Consider the following 20521-nt stretch of genomic DNA (forward strand, 5'->3'; position numbering starts at 1 on the left):
CAGGTAGTCAGGGCAACCGACCGGCTCCAGGGTCTGATCTTTACCCTCATAGACTCAAAATTTGTGCGTATAGCCTGTGGCCCTTTCACAGAGCTTATACAATTTGACCCCATACTGGGCGCGCTTGCTTGGGATGTATTGTTTGAAGTCAAGGCGCCCGGTAAAATGTATCAGGGACTCGTCTATGCAGATGTTTTGCTCAGGGGTATACAAATCTGCAAATTTGTTGTTAAAGTGGTCTATGAGGGGCCTAATTTTGTGGAGGCCAAAAGCTGGGTGGCCTCTGGGACGAGAGGTGCTGTTGTCACTAAAGTGCAGGAAACGCAGGATGGTCTCAAATCGTGTCCTGGACATGGCAGCAGAGAACATGGGCATGTGATGAATTGGGTTCGTGGACCAATATGACCGCAATTCATGCTTTTTTGTCAGGCCCAGAAAAGTTTTAAATTCGGAAACTTGGACGGGTTTCCACCGGAAATACTGGGCATAAAAGCTTCCCGGGTTGGCGGCTATAAATTGAGTGGCAATCAGGGTTTGCCAGCACCTCAGGGACTCTAGGGGCTCTACTGTCTGTGCGGTGGCTGCGACGGGGGAACTAATGCACGTACCACCGTACCAGCTTCAACTGCCCTTCTGGTGCTCGCCACTTCACCATGTTCTACGGCAGTGCTGGTAGTAGGTCCAGGATGGGCTGCGCTGCTGTTGTATGCCTCACCACGTAATCTGACAGCGCCAGCCCCACTCTGCTGCCCTTGAAGCGGATCCTGCGCAACCTGTGGTCTAGCAACAAGGGGCCGGGTACGCCTGGTGGTATCAGGGACCTCAACCTCATCGTCCGAACTTTGGGTCAGACTGCCACTGCTTTCTACAGGTTCGTATTCTGACCCGCTGGATTCGTCAGATGAGGGTTCCCATTCCTCATCCGACTGGGTCAGAATCCTGTAGGCCTCTTCAGAAGAATACCCCTTACTTGCCATTTGGTCAACTAAATTTAGGGGGTATTCCCTGAGACTACCCAAGAAAAAAAGCAAGCCTGTCTTACAAATGGGAGGCTAGCGATATACAGGAAGCCGCTGCGATTGATAGAAAATATCAAAACTGATTTTTTTATCGCCGCAGCGCTTGTGTAGTGATTGTGCAGTGATAAAAAAAATAATAATAATTTGTCACTGCGGCGGGGCGGGCGTGGGTGAACGCACGTGTGGGCGACCGATCAAGCCTGATCGGGCAAACACTGCGTTTTGGGTGGAGGGCGAGCTAAGATGACACTAATACTATTATAGATCTGACTGTGATCAGTTCTGATCACTTACAGATACTATAAAAGTACCAATGCTGATTAGCGATACGCTAATCAGTGACTGAGGTGGGCTGGGCGCTAACCGACGCTAACTACCTACCAAAGGGGCCTAAACTAACCTAAAACCTAACAGTCAATACTGGTGAAAAAAAAAAGTGACAGTTTACACTGATCACTTTTTTCCCTTTCACTAGTGATTGACAGGGGTGATCAAGGGGTTAATTGGGGTGATGGGGGGGGGGTGATCTGGGGCTAAATATGTAGTGTTTGGTGTACTCACTGTGATCTGTGCTCTCTGCTGGAACCAACCGACGAAAAGGAATCAGCAGAGAGCACAGAAGCCATATAACAGATCATATTTATAAATATGTGTTAAATGGCTTCTGATTCGATTTTTTAAAAGTCACCAACCTGCCAGCGATGATCATTGGCTGGCAGGCTAATGACGAACTTCTCCTCTAACTGTTCCCGGCCCGCACTGCGCATGCGCGGGTCGGCTGTGCTCTAAATCTCGCGTCTCGCGAGAGGACGCATCGGCGCATTCAGGAGGAACAAACCTGCCGCCGCCAGGACGCAATCCTGCGTTCGGCAGTCCTGAGCAGGTTAAGAAGGTTAAAGACCACCTGAATCCATGGAAAGGGCCAATAAAATTCTTGATGAACAACATAAATCCTGATGTCACAAATATTGTTTCTATATGAAGAAGCATAACTAATGCTCATCCTATGTACAGGGATAAGCAATAGGTGTGTACAACTGTGTCTCAAAGTGAACATACTATAAACAATTGAACAATTTTGTGGACAGTAATTAGCAGTTAGCAGACTTGAAAACATCCCACTTTACATAAGGAGTTCTCAAGGTCTAACTCTCCAACTGCAACAACTAGTGAGTTGTTCCAGTTATAGAAGCAAATTATCCAGAGGTTTTAATAGTCTTAGGTGAGTTGCATTTCCCCACCGTGGTCCGTCTTCCAGGATCTGGCAAAGTTGGCAACTGGGCATGAGGAATAGGGATTCTCATGCATGAGGATATCTCCAGAGGGACAACATTGAGCTGAATCCATGTTGCAGGCATATTTGCTAGGGTTTTGATTGTGCAGAGTTTGCCATCTTTCATAAAGGACAGCCCAAACAGAAACAACCATTGGAACAAGATTTTGCTGCTCTTAAGGTGTTCTGTTAGGAGGCGCAAAAATCTTTGCTTGTTTAATGTAGTTGGCGCCAAGTCCTAGTACTGTATCTGCTCTCCATTAAACTACAGGTCCTCCTATTCTCTAGCCACTGTGAAAAGTGCTGCTGTGTCAAAGTAGTTAAAGTGTAACTGTCATGTTTTCATCAAAATATCAATTTTAGCATATGTTACTGCTTCAGCAGCATTCTGCATAAAGCAATCTTTAGTTTCTTCACATACAACAGTTTTCCCCTTAGTTACGGCTGTTTAAACATTTACAATAAGAGGACCTTCTCAAGGTGGCTCTTCTGCCAGTTCTCTGAGGCCAAAACTGCTTACCCTCACTTCACATATACACTTGCTGTAGCTAGCAGCTCCCTGACAGCCAATCAGATGGACACGCCTCACTCTGAAGCCTAATGCAAGCATGCAGTGTGAAAGACCGCCCCTCCTCCGTCTTCCTGTCTTCTTAGCCAGAGACAGACAAGCCATAGCAACTGTCTTTTAAGGGAGCAGTGGAAAGGGACATTATTGAAAGCTGTTATTATAAGGTAATTACAGATCTTTTGACAATCATTGACAGACTAAGGCTACATGCACACGACTGTGCAGTTTTTTGCGGTCCGCAAACCGTGGATCCGCAAAAATGGAAGCCGTCCGTGTGTCATCCGCAATTTGCGGAACGGAACGGGCGGCTGTCAATATAAATGCCTATTAGGACATGTTATATTTTTTTAGCGGGGCCGCGGAACGGAGCAACAGATGCGGACAGCACACGGAGCATCTTTTGCGGCCCCATTGAAGTTGCGGACCCAAACAACAAACAACGGTCGTGTGCATGAGGCCTAACTCAGGTATACATGCCTAGCTATAATAAACTAGCAAATAAAATAAAAAAAATATGAAAGTTACACTTTAAGTAAGCCACACACTACATCTCTCGGGAGATTATCATATCTAGGTACAGGCATCTCTGCACCCAGCAACTCAGAGAAGATCTTTGCGGCTGTAGCAAATAAGTTCTCATACGTTTATTCTCATATGTGTAGATTCTGATACCCCAGTAATTCTAACGTTCTTACAGCGGCTGCAGTTCTCCTGATCCTCAATATGTGAGAGCGTCATATTGAGAGAATCTAGTTGAGCCGCACAGTTTTGTTCCAGAACTGTAATGAAGGAGATGAGAGTGGTCTGGTTATTCTTTCAAAGGTATGGCCAATGTGCTTGACTTCATTCGTTATCTCCACCAGCTCCTTTAAGGGCTGTTTCACACGAGTGAAAGGACTTATGGAAAGGGAGCTCAAGTTCATGTGCCCGTCTTGGTGAACAATCAAGCTCCGCTGTAAAATGCTGTCATTTTGTACTGTTATCCCTGCTCACATATTGAAATACACCTGTCTTTATTGGCACATCATTGGTTAGTTTTTTTTCCCACATAAAAAACAGAGGACTCCATAGTAAAAGTCAAAATCAGGCTAGTTCTTAACCCAGCATATTCACTAACCTTGAAATAAATCTCTTTAATACCTCCACTCCCATACTGTCAATTAAGACAGAAATGAGCAGAATTTCTCGATTGCTAAATATTCGCGTGCCCCTGCAGAGAGGAGACAACTCATGGCAATGGTCCATTCAATCCCTACTCATTCAGCTACATTTACATTCTACAGTCATCGCTCTTAATGGCGAAGGATGATTTCCACTGTGATCATTCATTCCTATACAAATTCATTGATTGTCGCAGCCCATCTCTGTGCATATATGCCTTTACCCTGACATTGTCAGTATTTCAAAAACCTGTATTTCTTACAATAGTTTTGAAATAACATATGCATCATATTTATGAGGGATTTGTGTAAATCAGAGACATAGACGGGTAGGTGACTATGTCTGTATGGTGTATATACTTTGTATGTATCCAGCTCCTTTTACTCTGATTTTCACAGATAAGGTCCTGTATTTCTTACATATGCTGATTGGTAGAGAGAACAAAAGGTACCCAAAATATGGGTCATAAAATTGTAAAATAACTGGTTGACCAAGATTTTGTTTCTAGGAAGGCCCAAAGACTGCTGGAAAACTGAGGTGGGGCGTTGACAAAGAAGGGGGTTGATAGCTTTCAAGGGATAAAAGACCCATGCTTTGGGGATATGGGGGCTGGAAAGAACTTGAGGAAGCTGGAAGGAAGAGAGAACTGGAGAGGGCAGAGGAGAGACAAGAATTTGTAACTGTAATTATTGTTGTGTCTATGTAATACGTATTTCTTTTTGTTCCACTGTAACTCCATATACTGTATACTCATCTATAACTGTAAAATCTATTTTCAACACTATACAATATATCTTTTTTATATGCTCACTCTTGTGTCTCATTTATTGCATCCAGCCTTCGAATCAGACCCAGTAAGAGGGTGTATTATATGTAGTACATATTTAATATATATTTATATATAATCATTTCTCACACTAAACTCTGCTTATGACCCTTGGGGGAAGAGGCCCTTCAGCATTCTGACAGTGCTTGGGGATAGCCCTGTATATTTAGCTTTTATTCTGTCTCTTCTTTCGGGTAGTCTCCACTGGGTCTCAAACCCAAGACCTGCTGAATGGGAGGTGGAAACTTTATCAGTGAGCAACACTGTTGTTAAGGGAAGGGTTTCCTCTGATGAAAAACCTTAATGCAATCCTCAATATTGAAATTGCAACACCAAGAAGGAAAAGTTATGAAACTATGGGAATCACAGAATCGATAGACATGTTAATATTTTGCATATGATAAAAATGGAAATAAAATATTCAAAACATCTCAATTTATTCAGCACAGAGTATGAGCGCCGTACACAGAAACGCAAGCACTTACATGCCTTGTTCCTGCTATCAATGACGTTAATAGTTGTCTGAAAAATGTTCTGCCGGACTAAATACACTTGTGCATGCAAATCATCATGACCTGCAGCTCTCTTTGCAAATGCAACCCAATGACACCCATATGTGTGCGATAGACGGTAAGTCCAACGATGCTGCAGGCCATGGTAGCACATTTAGGCCATGCAAGCTGGTCACAGTAGCATGAGCAGCATGCAACTCATATCCTGTTGAAAAACTGCTCCTGGGACATTTTTGAGAAATGGCTGTTCCACAACCAAATCAATGTAACGTCGAGCTGTTAGTGTACCTGAAATGAAGACTAGAGGGGTCTGGCTATCGGACACTATGCCATCCCACACCATAATCCCAGGAGTGGGACAGGGCTGACATCATTGGTGAAGAGGACAGACCTCCATTCCATACTTTACTACCATCTTGTTGTGCACCATAATAGCCTTTGAGAGTGGTGGCATGAGATCAATGGTACACCTATATTTGAACATCTGGCTCATACAGCAGTGTCATGTAAATGCCTTCTGATGGTTTGTGTAGACACTGTTTGCCGCCCTAGGCTTGGGAAGTGATGTCCAATTTCACTTGCAGTATAGAATGGATCTCTGTGAGCCATTCTTTTAATCAGAAAATCCATCCTTGCAGAGGTTTGCCTAAGGGCACTTCTTGCTGTTATTCCAGTTCTGACATACAATGTTAAACAGTGCTGACATCTCAGGCCAGGAACATAACAAACTGCCAGAGTGATAAACCAAGGTCTCTCAGTTCAAGAATTCCTGTCCCTTTTAGTCTGCAACAAGTTCCAATATCTACTGACAAAATATACTGGTATGTTGACAAATGGAGAGCATTGCACAACCATCCTACATGAATTGTTGCAATTTTTGAGGTTTCATAAATCTAAAAACTTAGCTTTCATTCTGGCTTTTATGAGCCTCCCATGTGCCACAGATTGGAGCTAAGTGTTTGAAAATGTGATCATTTGCAACATCCGCTACTTCGATTTGCACAGCCTTATGGCTTGAACTGCTAGGTGTTGAAACTCCAATGTTGAGGGGTTAGTATTATTCACTTGCATAATGTACTGGCATCTAAATATACTACGGTCCCTCAAGTTACACAATTAATCGTTGACCACTGTATGTTGAAGCCATTGTAAAAAGAGTTTATAACTATATGGAAGACTGGCAATTGGTTCCATACCCCAAAAATGTCATCCCTAGATAAAAGAAAAAGCCGGAATTAGACTTACCGGTAATTCATTTTCCACAAATCCACCATGACGGCCCAGAGAGATTGACCCCTGACCTCTGTAGGGGCAGGAACAGAGATAGGTTTAAAAGGACCCCTCCCACCACCATTCACCAGTGAGTTCCAGATTATAGTGCCACAATCACCGGTTAACAAGTGAAATCGCAAAGTGGTTTTTTTTTTGTGTTTTTTTTAAGTCATACCAAATTTTGGAGTAAAAATGTATTTTTTGGGGTGGGATATTATGCCGACATGGTGGATTTGTGGAAAATGAATTACCGGTAAGCCTAATTCCGGCTTTCCACTTCACCACCATGACGGCCCAGAGAGGCATAACAAATTATATACGTCTTAGGGTGGGGCAACGGCCTGTAGGACCTTGCGACCAAAAGCCAGGTCAGAGGACCTGCATAAGTCAAGTCTATAATGTTTAATGAAGGTATTTACACTAGACCAGGTTGCAGCCTGGCATATTTGATCTAGGGAAGCTCTTGCTCTTTCAGCAAAAGAGGCCGACATGGCTCTCGTAGAGTGAGCCCGAATGACCTCTGGACAACTGATGCCTTCGATCTTGTAGCAGTCTGTAATAGTCTTTTTTACCCTTTGGGCAATGGTAGATCTGGAAGCTGCCTTCCCCTTATTTTTACCACAAAAGAGCACTAGTAAGTTGTCCGCCTTCCTCAGGTCTCTAGTGACCTCTAGGTATTTTAGCACTGTTCGTTTAACGTCCAGGGTATAGAAACGTTCTTCTCCAGAATTCTTAGGGTTTTCACAGAAGGAGGGAAGAATGATCTCCTGGTTCCTATGGAAGTCAGTTACTACTTTTGGTAAAAACGTCGGGTCTAGCCTCAAGGTGACACGGTCGTCCTGTATTGTGAGGTATGGTTGTCTTATTGACAATGCTTGGATCTCGCTCAATCTTTTGCTGGTTATAGCAATAAGAAAAGCCGCCTTCTGGGAAAGATGCTTCAGAGAACTTGAGTCCAAGGGTTCATAAGGCGGACCTGTGAGTCCGTTAAGGACAGTGTTTAAGTCCCAGGTAGGCAACTTTGATTTAAGAGAAAGTCTTAGTCTGGCTGCAGATCTCAGGAATCTTTGGATCCATCTATGGCTGGCTAATTCGGAATCGAAATATGCACTAAGTGCTGAGACCTGGACTCTAAGGGTAGAAGGACTTAACCCAGACTCTAGGCCCTTCTGCAGGAAATCCAAAATCTTCAGTATATTCGGTCTGGGGCTTCGTCGCCTGACCAGGTACAGAACTTTTTCCAGATTTTAAAATAAATGGCGTTTGTCACCTTCTTTCTGCTGGACTTCAAGGTAGAAATAACCCCCTCAGAGAGACCTCTACATCTTAGAAGGTTGGACTCAGGATCCATGCCGAGAGACTGAAGATTTCCGGATGGGGATGGAGAACCGGCCCCTGGATCAGGATATCCTTCCTCTTTGGGAGAATAAAAGCTTCCTGTGAGGAGAGTTTGGTTAGAACCGAGAACCAGCTCCTCTTGGGCCAGTACGGAGTGACCAAGATTACTCTGGCTCTGTCCCTGATGATTTTCTGGAGAACTTTTGGGATTAATGGGAACGGAGGGAAGGCATATGCAATGTCCCAGTTCCAGTGTGGGGAGAAGGCGTTGATCGCTAGGGGCCTGTCCCTTGGGTTTAGGGAGCAAAAGGTTGATACCTTTGCGTTTATTCTTGTAGCAAATAGGTCTACCAGAGGGAGGCCCCACCTCTGGACAATCAGATTGAAGACGTCCCTGTTTAAAGACCATTCCCCCTGGTCTATGGTAGTCCTGCTGAGGAAGTCCGCTGCACAGTTTAGGCTTCCTTTTAAATGAATTGCAGATATCGACTTTACATTCTTCTCCCCCCAGAGGAAGATTTTTTTGGACAGACCTTCTAGTTTCTGAGACAGTGTGCCCCCCTGATGTTTGAGGTAGGACACGGTCGTTACATTGTCTGAATAGACCTTTATATGTTGGTTTCTTAATTTTGGAGCGGCTACTTGTATTGTCTCCCAAACTGCCCTGAGCTCCCTGTAGTTTGAAGACTGAGCTGCAATACTTTGAGGCCAGTCTCCCTGGTAGAGATCGGAAGAAATTTTTGCGCCCCACCCCTTTACGCTGGCATCGGTATGAATAAGCACTGCTGGGGTTCTGAACCAGACCATGCCCTTCGTTAAGTTTTTTGTTTGAAGCCACTACCGTACTGAGGATTTTATGTGGCCCGGGATCAGGAATTTTCTGTCCAAAGAGGATAGATTTTTGTCCCACTTCCTTAAAAGCCAGGACTGAAGGGCTCTGTAATGGGCCTGGCACCAAGGGACCTAACAGACTCATCGCTTCTCTGCACGAGAAGGATCGACGTCCCAGGAAGGCCCTGATAGCTGACTGCAGGTTCTTAATTCTTTCTGCTGGAAGAAAGGTTGTTAGTTTTTCCAAATCTAACAGAACCCCCAGGAATTTTACCCTGGCATTTGGAACTAGGGATGACTTTTTTAGGTTTATCACCCACCCTAGAGATGTCAGAAGGGAGCAGAAGATGTCTCGGTCTGCTATAGACTGATCTACAGAGTTGGAAATCAGTAGAAAGTCGTCTAGGTAAGGAACGACCGTCACACCCTGAGACCTCAGGGAGGCGACCATCTCTACCACCAGCTTTGTGAAAATCCTTGGGGCTGAGGCCAGCCCGAAGGAGAGAGCCACGAACTGGAATTATTGCAAACCGCAGGAACCTTTGAGACTGGAAGTGAATAGGAACATGATAGTATGCGTCCTTTAAGTCGATTGTACAGAGGGACGCATCTTTTTGAATTAAAGGAATGGTGGAATTTAGAGATTCCATCTTGAATTTTTTGTAGATAACAAATTTGTTTAGCCTCTTGAGGTTTATGATCATACGGAAGGAACCCTCCAGTTTCTTTACTAAGAAAAGGCTGGAGTAGAAACCCTGCCCCCGTTGAAGCTCGGGAACAGGAATCAGAAACACATTTGGAGGGGGGAAGATAACTCTATCCTGTAACCGTTTCTGACAAGATTTTGAGCCCAGAGGCTGGGAGAAGTCTGTTGCCACTGAGCAAAAAACTGGGATAGTCTTCCCCCTATCCTAGCGTCACTGCTTCTCACCTCCCTTGTTTTGGGGATTAAGGAGGAATCCTCTACCCCTCCCCCCTTTTGGGTAACTCCAACGTCCGGATTTACCCCTACCACGAAAGGAGCTATTTTGGGAAAATTGACTACGAAAGGAAGTTTTCTTTTTAGCGGTCTTCTCTTCACGGAACCCTTTCTTTTTATCTGTAGCCTTCTCAAGGATCCTGTCCAGTACAGGACCAAACACGTATTCCCCTGAGAAGGCTATAGAACATAACTTCATCTTGGAAGAGATGTCGCCCGACCAAGATTTCATCCAAAGTGCCCGTCGGGCAGCATTGGACAAAGCGGCGTCCTTGGCTGAGAACCTAATTGTCTCTGCAGAGGCGTCCGCTAGAAAACCCGTGGCGGATTTTAGTAGGGGAATAGTATCGAGTATCTGGTCCCTAGATGTCTTGTTAACTAGATGACTTTCTAATTCATTCAGCCACAGGTACATAGACCTGGCGACTGAAGTAGCAGCTATGTTTGTCTTGACGCTAAACATGGCTGCCTCCCAAGACTTTTTTAATAAACTGTCAGCTTTCCTTTCAATAGTGTCCCTTAACTGACAGGAATCCTCAAATGGAAGTGAGTTTTTTTTATTGATCTTGGCCACCTGGACGTCAATTCTAGGAACCTCGTCAAAAATCTTAGAATCTGACGGGTCAAACACAAGGCGGTTCCTGAACTCCATGGAAATTCCCAGTTTCTTTTCAGGATGGGCCCATTCATCCATCACCATTTCCTTAATGTTTTCATTTATGGGGAAGACCCTGGAGCGTTTGACCTTCAATCCACCAAACATCTCCTCCTGAACCGTATGGGGTCGCTGGATATCTTCCACCCCCATGGTATCCCTGACCGCCTTTAAAAGGTCACTCATCTCACTGGGGGTAAAGAAATATTTCTTAGTGTCCTCGACGATCTCACCCTCAGATAGGGGGTCGTCATCCTCTTTTTTAGAGGATGAGACATCGTCCTCTAAATCCTCTGAGTCAGAAATATCCGTCATCCTGGGCCGTTTAGGTGGGCGAGACCCCCGGATATCCTCACGGAGGGAGGCCAGGGAAGACTTAACCTCTTCCTGAATCATGGATCTGAACTCCTGCATAATTGAGGGCTGTTCCTCTCTCACTAATTTGGCAATGCAATCCATGCAAAGTTTTTTTGTATAGTCATCAGGAAGCCGGACGGAGCACTGGATGCATCTGGCGGTCTTCTTTGACTTTTTTAAAGATAGTTTGGCCTAAAGTGAGAGAGAGGCAGTCTATTAATTTATGCCAGTCAGGTATAGGAGCATAACTTAAATGCAGTATACCCGCAGACCCCCAGGGGGAGGGGAACAGTGAATACACTAGGGTGCACACACACACACACACCCTCCCCCCCCTGCCATCTGTGAAGCTGCCGGCTGCCCAGGTGGGCTACTCACGCAGGGGCGCTCTGAAGCGGTCTGCTCCTTCAGCTGCGGCTCCTTTTGCTGCGGCTCCTTCTCCTGGTCCGACATGTCCGGTCAGCAAGCGATGCAGAGAGCGCAGCGGGGAAGAGTGCTGGGAGCATTTTATTGTAGAGGCCCCGTCCACTTCTGGGTTTCGCCGGCAACCTGGAAGTGACATCAGACGCGCGCGACTGCGCAGAACGTCCTTCCGGTCAGCTCCCCCACAGGGAGGTAGGCGACCTGCGGCAGCTCAGGGCAGGCTTGCCTCAGTAGGGAGAGTGACCCCGGCGTCACCCTGCCAGCTTTGGAACTAGTCCGCCGGAGAGCAGGGGACGCTTTCCTGGATGATGGACCCGTAAGGGAGGCCACAAGGACCGCCGATGCGGTCACCCAGGTACCTTTAAAAATAAAAAACGAGGTCCACTTCCCCTCCCTCAAGCCAGAGAGGACTTTTCTCTGTCCTGGCCGCTATAGGGGCAGGAACACACTGGTGAAAGGTTTAAAAGGACCCCTCCCACCACCAATCTCTGTTCCTGCCCCTACAGAGGTCAGCGGTCAATCTCTCTGGGCCGTCATGGTGGTGAAGTGGAAACATGATGTTTCAAATGCTTTTATTGTGTAAAATTGCAAAATAAATAAATAGACATAATAGGTATCAAATGATCTACCCATTCAGGTGAACGCCGTAAAAATAAATAAATAAAAACCATGCCACACAAAAGGTCTCACAAAAAGCATAATGTCGAGTGATCAAAATGTTCTATCTACACCAAAATGATACCAATGATGTCACCTCATCCTACAAAAGCTCCCACACAAGACCATGACCATAAAAAGTTTTTAAAAATAGGCTTTCAGAAAATGGCTGCTCCCGTAATATAACAGTACAGCAGTCTGCTTCTCCTGTATTATATAATGTCAGACACACAGGACACCAATAGACATGACACCAGAGGCTGCTCCTGTAATATAACAGTACTGTAGTCTGCTTACCCTGTATTATAATAATGTCAGACACACAGGACACCAATAGACATGACACCAGAGGCTGCTCCTGTAATATAACATTACAGCAGTCTGCTTCTCCTGTATTATAATAATGTCAGACACACAGGACACCAATACACAGGACACCAGAGGCTGCTCCTGTAATATAACAGTACTGCAGTCTGATTCTCCTGTATTATATAATGTCAGACACACAGGACACCAATAGACATGACACCAGAGGCTGCTCCTGTAATATAACAGTACTGCAGTCTGCTTCTCCTGTATTATATAATGTCAGACACACAGGACACCAATACACAGGACACCAGAGGCTGCTCCTGTAATATAACAGTACTGCAGTCTGCTTCTCCTGTATTATATAATGTCAGACACACAGGACACCAATAGACATGACACCAGAGGCTGCTCCTGTAATATAACAGTACTGTAGTCTGCTTACCCTGTATTATAATAATGTCAGACACACAGGACACCAATAGACATGACACCAGAGGCTGCTCCTGTAATATAACATTACAGCAGTCTGCTTCTCCTGTATTATAATAATGTCAGACACACAGGACACCAATACACAGGACACCAGAGGCTGCTCCTGTAATATAACAGTACTGCAGTCTGATTCTCCTGTATTATAATAATGTCTGACATACAGGACACCAATACACAGGACACCAGAGGCTGCTCCTGTAATATAACAGTACTGCAGTCTGATTCTCCTGTATTATATAATGTCAGACACACAGGACACCAATACACAGGACACCAGAGGCTGCTCCTGTAATATAACATTACTGCAGTCTGCTTCTCCTGTATTATATAATGTCAGACACACAGGACACCAATAGACATGACACCAGAGGCTGCTCCTGTAATATAACAGTACTGCAGTCTGCTTCTCCTGTATTATATAATGTCAGACACACAGGACACCAATAGACATGACACCAGAGGCTGCTCCTGTAATATAACAGTACTGCAGTCTGCTTCTCCTGTATTATATAATGTCAGACACACAGGACACCAATAGACATGACACCAGAGGCTGCTCCTGTAATATAACAGTACTGCAGTCTGCTTCTCCTGTATTATATAATGTCAGACACACAGGACACCAATAGACATGACACCAGAGGCTGCTCCTGTAATATAACAGTACTGCAGTCTGCTTCTCCTGTATTATATAATGTCAGACACACAGGACACCAATAGACATGACACCAGAGGCTGCTCCTGTAATATAACAGTACTGCAGTCTGCTTCTCCTGTATTATAATAATGTCAGACACACAGGACACCAATAGACATGACACCAGAGGCTGCTCCTGTAATATAACAGTACTGCAGTCTGCTTCTCCTGTATTATATAATGTCAGACACACAGGACACCAATAGACATGACACCAGAGGCTGCTCCTGTAATATAACAGTACTGCAGTCTGCTACTCCTGTATTATAATAATGTCAGACACACAGGACACCAATAGACATGACACCAGAGGCTGCTCCTGTAATATAACAGTACTGCAGTCTGCTACTCCTGTATTATATAATGTCAGACACACAGGACACCAATAGACATGACACCAGAGGCTGCTCCTGTAATATAACAGTACTGCAGTCTGATTCTCCTGTATTATATAATGTCAGACACACAGGACACCAATAGACATGACACCAGAGGCTGCTCCTGTAATATAACAGTACTGCAGTCTGCTTCTCCTGTATTATATAATGTCAGACACACAGGACACCAATAGACATGACACCAGAGGCTGCTCCTGTAATATAACAGTACTGCAGTCTGCTTCTCCTGTATTATATAATGTCAGACACACAGGACACCAATACACAGGACACCAGAGGCTGCTCCTGTAATATAACAGTACTGCAGTCTGCTTCTCCTGTATTATAATAATGTCAGACACACAGGACACCAATAGACATGACACCAGAGGCTGCTCCTGTAATATAACATTACAGCAGTCTGCTTCTCCTGTATTATATAATGTCAGACACACAGGACACCAATAGACATGACACCAGAGGCTGCTCCTGTAATATAACAGTACTGCAGTCTGCTTCTCCTGTATTATAATAATGTCAGACACACAGGACACCAATAGACATGACACCAGAGGCTGCTCCTGTAATATAACAGTACTGCAGTCTGCTACTCCTGTATTATATAATGTCAGACACACAGGACACCAATAGACATGACACCAGAGGCTGCTCCTGTAATATAACAGTACTGCAGTCTGATTCTCCTGTATTATAATAATGTCAGACACACAGGACACCAATAGACATGACACCAGAGGCTGCTCCTGTAATATAACAGTACTGCAGTCTGCTTCTCCTGTATTATATAATGTCAGACACACAGGACACCAATAGACATGACACCAGAGGCTGCTCCTGTAATATAACAGTACTGCAGTCTGCTTCTCCTGTATTATATAATGTCAGACACACAGGACACCAATAGACATGACACCAGAGGCTGCTCCTGTAATATAACAGTACTGCAGTCTGCTTCTCCTGTATTATAATAATGTCAGACACACAGGACACCAATAGACATGACACCAGAGGCTGCTCCTGTAATATAACAGTACTGCAGTCTGCTTCTCCTGTATTATAATAATGTCAGACACACAGGACACCAATACACAGGACACCAGAGGCTGCTCCTGTAATATAACAGTACTGCAGTCTGATTCTCCTGTATTATATAATGTCAGACACACAGGACACCAATACACAGGACACCAGAGGCTGCTCCTGTAATATAACAGTACTGCAGTCTGCTTCTCCTGTATTATATAATGTCAGACACACAGGACACCAATACACAGGACACCAGAGGCTGCTCCTGTAATATAACAGTACTGCAGTCTGCTTCTCCTGTATTATAATAATGTCAGACACACAGGACACCACTGCTCTTCCAATATTTACATAGAAAAGAACGCTGCTCCTTGCCATGCTTATGTTACCTGCAGCCAGTCTCATCAATGTCCCCTTTGTGCCCAGTCCTCCGCACCAGCAATCCTCACCTCCGACCTGGATGTTATGATATCTCACATCCTGTCTGTGTAATCATTCTGCAGGTAGTGACACAACACTGGCCACGCCCCCTTGCTCTCACTGGTCAGAATGTCCGGCATGTACTATCCCGGGAAGGTAAAGCCTAGAACGGGGGTCAGCGATTTTCCGCCGCTGTGAAACTACAACTCCCAGCATGCCCACTTTCTTGGCTGTTCTTGTATCTCCCATAGAAGAGAATGGAGCATACTGGGAGTTGTAGTTTCAAAACAGCTAGAGTGCTGGAGATTGCTGATTCCTGGCATAGAATGTATTGGCTTCTTTGAGAGTATGATGTCACGAGATCATGTGACTGCTTCTTCCAGCCCTTTACAGAGTGAGTGTGATGCAGAAAGAGAAGCAGAGCAGGGAGAATCCAGGCACTTGCTGTGTTTTTTTTAAAATTTAGTCAGGTATATTTTTATTGAAATAAAGCTTTTCATGTTAAATAAAACACATTTTGGAATCGAAGAATAGTAAAACATTATTAAAATACGATTACTGTACACTTCATATTCATTTTTACAGTGGTATCTGCGGAAGTAGCGATTTACATAAATCTTTCATAGTAACATAGTTTATAAGGCTCCGATGCTCTCCTTTGCCGTGCGGTAAATCGCGCGGGGCAAAGGCATTTTTTGGAGATCCGGTGACGAACCGGGGCTCTCCATGGGGCTGCCAGGAAGCCCGGTGACGTCACCGGCACTGATAGGCGGGATTTAGTGCTGCCCTAGCCAGTAAAACGGATAGGGCAGTGCTAAAGCTCGTTCATCAGAGCCGGTGAGGTCACCGAACACACTGCCGGGTGGAAGTTTCCGCCCGGCAGTGTGTTAAGATAAACAAAAGAGCCCGTGACCTGCGCGATTTAGCGCAGGGTAAGGGAGCGCATCGGAGCAGCCTCAGGAGGGCTGCCTGGGTGAAAATAAGGGTATGTCCGGGTTCAGCTCTGACAACCACTTAAGGACCACAGGTTTATACCCCCCTAGTGACCAGGCCCTTTTTTACAAATCGGCACTTCACAACTTTAACGGTTTATTTCTCGGTCATGCAACTTGGCACCCAAATGAATTTTACCTCCTTTTCTTCTCACAAATACAGCTTTCTTTTGGTGGTATTTGATTGCTGTTGACATTTTTCGTTTTTCTGATATTAATCAAAATAGACCGCAATTTTATCAAAAAAAGTGTATTTTTAACTTTCTCTGGTTAAATTGTTCAAATATAATGACATTTCTATAAAAGTTTGTATCAGAATCTATTGTGCTACATGTCTTTGATAAAAAAAAATCCAATAAGTGTATATTTATTGGTTTGCGCAAAAGTTATAGCGTTTACAAACTATGGTACAAAAATGTGAATTTCCGCATTTTGAAGCAGCTCTGACTTTCTGAGCACCTGTCATGTTTCTTGAGGTGCTAGAATGCCAGGATAGTATAAATACCCCCCAAATGACCCCATTTTAGAAAGAAGACACCCCAGAGTATTTGCGGAGGGGCATGGTGAGTTTATGTATGATTTTTTTTTTCACAAGTTAGCGGAAAATGACACTTTCTGAGGAAAAAAAAAAAATTTACTTCTGGCAAAAAAAAATTAAAAATCTCCCACGGACTCACTATGCCCCTCAGTGAATACCTTGGGGTGTCTACTTTCCGAAATGGGGTCATTTGTGGGGTGTGTTTACTGTTCTGGCATTTTGGGCAGGGCTAAATTGTGAGCAACCCTGTAAAGCCTAAAGGTACTCGTTGGACTTTCGGCCCCTTTACGCACCTAGGCTGCAAAAAAGTGTCACACATGTGCAGTGCTTACGGTGTCAAGTGGAGTGCTTGGAGTCCTCTGGAAGCACCCGGTCGGGGTGCTAGGAGATCCGTTACAGGTACTCATTGGAATTTTGGCCCCCTTTGTGCACCTAGGCTGCAAAAAAGTGTCACACATGTGGTATCGCCGTACTCAGAAGAAGTAGGGCAATGTGTTTTGGGGTGTATTTTTACATATACCCATGCTGGGTGAGAGAAATATCTCTGTAGATTGACAACTTTGTATAAAAAAAAAAAAAAAAAAAAAGTTGTCATTTACAGAGATATTTCTCACACACAGTATGGGTATATGTAAAAATACACCCCAAAACACATTGCCCTACTTCTTCTGAGTACGGCAATACCACATGTGTGACACTTTTTTGCAGCCTAGGTGCACAAAGGGGGCCCAAATTCCAATAAGTACCTGTAACGGATCTCCTAGCACCCCGACCGGGTACCTCCGTCGATAGATGCTCCTAGTGCTTCCAGAGGACTCCAAGCACTCCACTTGACACCATAAGCACTGCAGACCCCACGAACCGCCGAAGCTTGGTTGAGGTCTCGCCGTCTCCTACCCACCCTGGACCTACGACAAGGCTCCAGGCTCCAGTGGGTGAACCTCTCATGGATCCAGAGAGCAGGAACAGCTCTTACAAGAGCTAGTAGTTATAGCCAGGGGAGTATAGCAAATCTTCAGCGTATATCAATCCCCCAGTGTTGATCAGTTACCCAAACACTGTCGTACTGTGTCCCACCATAGTGCTTGGTAAGCGTCATCCAGCCAGGTTTCCTGCCATACCAGTGTCTCAAGCTCTGACACCCACTCCGTCCATGGTTGCTCTCCCAGTAGAGGTAGTCGCATCTTAATCTCTGCTCCTCACTGGGAAGACTCTCACCACTCCGATGCTGCACGTCCTTCAAGGCCTGGTGCCATACGCCTTTCCGCTCGGCATCCCTGTAATCCGGGTGATCTTCCTCATGGAATGCTGTGCAGGAACCAACGGCATCCATATTGCTGTAGCCAGGGGCGCTGTACGGATACTAGCGTTGTCCTCAATTTTGTAAATCCACAAAATGTGTCTCCGAGCTGCTTCTCCTCTCACTAGGACGCCATCCCACTGCTTGCCACCAATGTAACGGATCTCCTAGCACCCCGACCGGGTACCTCAGTCAATAGATGCTCCTAGTGCTTCCAGAGGACTCCACTTGACACCGTAAACACTGCAGACCCCATGAACCGCCGAAGCTTGGTTGAGGTCTCGCCGTCTCCTACCCACCCTGGACCTACGACAAGGCTCCAGTGGGTGAACCTCTCAGGGATCCAGAGAGCAGGAACAGCTCTTACAAGAGCTAGTAGTTATAGCCAGGGGAGTATAGCAAATCTTCAGCGTATAGCAATCCTCCAGTGTTGATCAGTTACCCAAACACCAGCCTCAACATGATGAAGGGTAAAAACAGGAACTCTTTATTTGAACACACAAGCATTGATTTATACACATTTTCCAACAAGGTTACCACCCACAGGGTTTTGTAAAAACAGCCAATAACCACTTACAATACACTCAGACACTCCCACACAAAATCCTCCCCTCTGCCCGTGATCCAATTACCTCACTCTGGGTTGATGCAATCATCACAGGCAGGAGAATACACAATGTCTTCTGTCCTGGAGACAACCGAGACGTAATTCAATTATCTCTCAGGACAAAGGACATCGCCAATACACACAGAGAGACAATGGAACAGACCTCACTACTCAGTGTATACAATGTCCCACCCTTTTCAGTACACATAGTCATTTAACATCCCAAAATGGCACGAATTATACCAGGGTTTCAAGTTAGTACAAGTCCTTTGTGAACAAAGGAAGCCTGGCTGATGAGAGGGCCCATAATCCTGGGGCAAGAGGCTGGTAGCCAGGCCCCTCCAAAACCCAGTGGCGAGGTTGGTTTCGCCACACATCTCCCCCTCTCAGGGAAGACTAACCAGATACCTGACCTCACGCCGGTCGGTATCTGAGTTAGTCTGGCAGTCTACCCACAACCCAATACTGGACCTGTTGAATTTTGGGGCCTGGCTCTGTTCTGTATGTCCCCAGCTGTTGAGGGGGCCTCTGCTACTCCTTGCTTCCTTGTTGTTCTCTAGCTTGGAGCTGTAGGTACTTGGTGGGCAGAGGCTGACTGCGCTCTGCCCAGATGCCAGCTCTTCCGCTGGGGTAGCCTGTGGGAAGTCCGGCTCTGGAGAAGAGGATAGGGGAGGGCAGAGGCCAACTGTGTTCTGCCCTGATGCCATCTCTTCCACTGGGGAAGCCTGTGTGGAGTCAGCCTCTGGAGAAGAGGATAGAGGAGGGCAGAGGCCAACTGTGTTCTGCCCAGGTGCCAGCTATTCCGCTGGGGAAGCCGGTGTGGAGTCAGCCTCTGGAGAAGAGGATAGAGGAGGGCAGAGGCCCACTGCGCTCTGCCCAGATGCCAGCTCTTCCGCTGGGATGGGGTCAGGGAATCCTACCCCCAGGACCTTGTTGCGGATCAGCTGGGGAGAGGAGGGATCGTTTACCTCCTCCTCCCGGCATTCCTGCGGGGTTGGTGGGGACTCTGTACCGGCCGTCCAGCATCCCGGTAGGCCTGGTGCAGAGACGGCAGTCCCATCTGCATCATTGGAGTTAGGGGTGCTGTCCCCCTGTGGTTGGGGAGAGAGACCGGTTGTCTCCTCTCCCTTCAACGTACACTGCCGCTGGGGAGTGAGACAGACTGTCTCCACTACCAGTGATGCTGGTTGTTGCAGGGGTGAGGGACTGACCATCTCCTACCCCTGGGATGCTACCTGCCGCTGGGAAGAGAGACCGACTGTCTCCTCTCCCTGTAGAGTATACTGCCACTGGGTAGTGAGACCGACTGTCTCCACTACCAGTGATTCTGGTTGTTGCAGAGATGAGGGGCCGTCAATCTCCTCTCCCTGTACTCCCAGTGGCAGTTGGGGATCTGGGCCGCCTGTTGGGCCGGTGGAGTGACTACTGTCCCATCTCCACCTGCCGACTGGGGTTCCTCCCAGTACCAGTCTATGAAGTCCCCTACCTCCACAGTTGGTGAGGAAGTAGGGGATACCTCAGCTGGGACTCGCCAGGGGTAGGGCTGCAGGTCTGGGCCTGGTATCCAACTGTCTTGTTTCTTGCGCTGGGCTTGAATGGAGCGAAACAACTGTTGATAATCTTGCTCCAGCTCCCACTCCCTTTGGACCAGAAAGGTCAGATATGCCCTCATCCCACTAGTTGTAGGCCAATTGTGCAAGTCCCCCCTGTAGTCAGTAATGTCCCAAAATCTAGACTCTTCTGTGCTCCCAAAGTCAATGTCTTCAAAAGACTCCCACAATAAACCAGGGCCATTTTAATCCTCACCCTCGGGCTTGGCGTACTCCTCCATCCATGGAGACTGTCGTACTGTGTCCCACCATAGTGCT

The 20521-nt window shown here is 46.0% G+C and overlaps 1 long non-coding RNA gene across 4 annotated transcripts in view; it reads right to left on the bottom strand.

Annotated features, from left to right (window-relative positions):
• LOC121005334 overlaps positions 1-15294 on the bottom strand; it is a 105371-nt gene extending 90077 nt beyond the window's left edge. For all 4 annotated transcript variants that reach the window (XR_005779918.1, XR_005779917.1, XR_005779915.1 and 1 more), the window contains exon 1: positions 15186-15294. This is a non-coding gene — a long non-coding RNA (uncharacterized LOC121005334). The remainder of the gene's footprint in view (positions 1-15185) is intronic.
• Positions 15295-20521: the final 5227 nt, after the last annotated feature.

The sequence above is a fragment of the Bufo bufo genome, chromosome 6 (assembly GCF_905171765.1).
Source record: "Bufo bufo chromosome 6, aBufBuf1.1, whole genome shotgun sequence".
In the NCBI taxonomy this organism is placed as follows: Eukaryota; Metazoa; Chordata; class Amphibia; order Anura; family Bufonidae; genus Bufo; species Bufo bufo.